This window comes from Dipodomys spectabilis, unplaced genomic scaffold, assembly GCF_019054845.1.
Source record: "Dipodomys spectabilis isolate Male_0828 unplaced genomic scaffold, ASM1905484v1 ptg000312l, whole genome shotgun sequence".
Taxonomy (NCBI): domain Eukaryota; kingdom Metazoa; phylum Chordata; class Mammalia; order Rodentia; family Heteromyidae; genus Dipodomys; species Dipodomys spectabilis.
This window is the reverse complement of record NW_024870989.1, coordinates 2,947,333-2,948,093: the sequence shown is the minus strand read 5'-3', so window position 1 is coordinate 2,948,093 and position 761 is coordinate 2,947,333.

The following is a 761-nucleotide window of genomic DNA, read 5'->3' as shown; positions in this document are numbered from 1 at the left end:
CATTGTTCTGTTAAGGACTGACTAACTAAACAGGTAGCCAGTAATCCAGCTCATGCTGGCATGCTGGAGTTTACTATAAACTCAACCTTTTTCACATGCTTATGTTAAACTCCACTAAACTCCTTTGTGTATGTTTACCTTAAGCTCTGCTTTACCGTTGAATTTGTGAGTCATTTAAACCAAAAGTGACAGGCTGGTTTAAACAGCCATTATGTGACAAAGTGTAACCTCACTGGCCTCCTGCGTGTGGTCTGGTATGACTGCCATCTTTTGGGTGTGTGAAAATCTCATTGGTCGCCTATGTGACCAGGCTTCACCTTGTGACTTTTGCATTTAAAAACCTAAGTACGTGGGCCACTGGGGGTCACAGTATCAGCTCCCAAGCCTGTGCTGCAGCCCTGGCCAGTCAGTGCAGGAACCTTCTCAATAAAGTTGCTTCTTTAATAACAACTTTGTTGTGGTGGGCTCTGTCACTCAGGACGACTAGGTGGGCTTGCCTGCCTGAGTAGGGATCTTCCTACTACACAAGCACCAGTGGAAACGGCTTCAGTGGCTGGCGGCTGCTCCGATCATAGTGTGGGTCCTGGCTGGAAGTGGAGAGCATGCGGTGGTGAGGCAGCTATGGCTGCTGAGGTGGAGGCAGCAGCGGCGGCCGACACAGGGGAGGAGGCCGCTGAGGCAGCGGCGGCTGAGGAGAAGGAGCAGAGGCTGCGCGCAACCCCGCCAGGCGCCCGCAGACACCCCTGCCCCCTCTCAGCAGC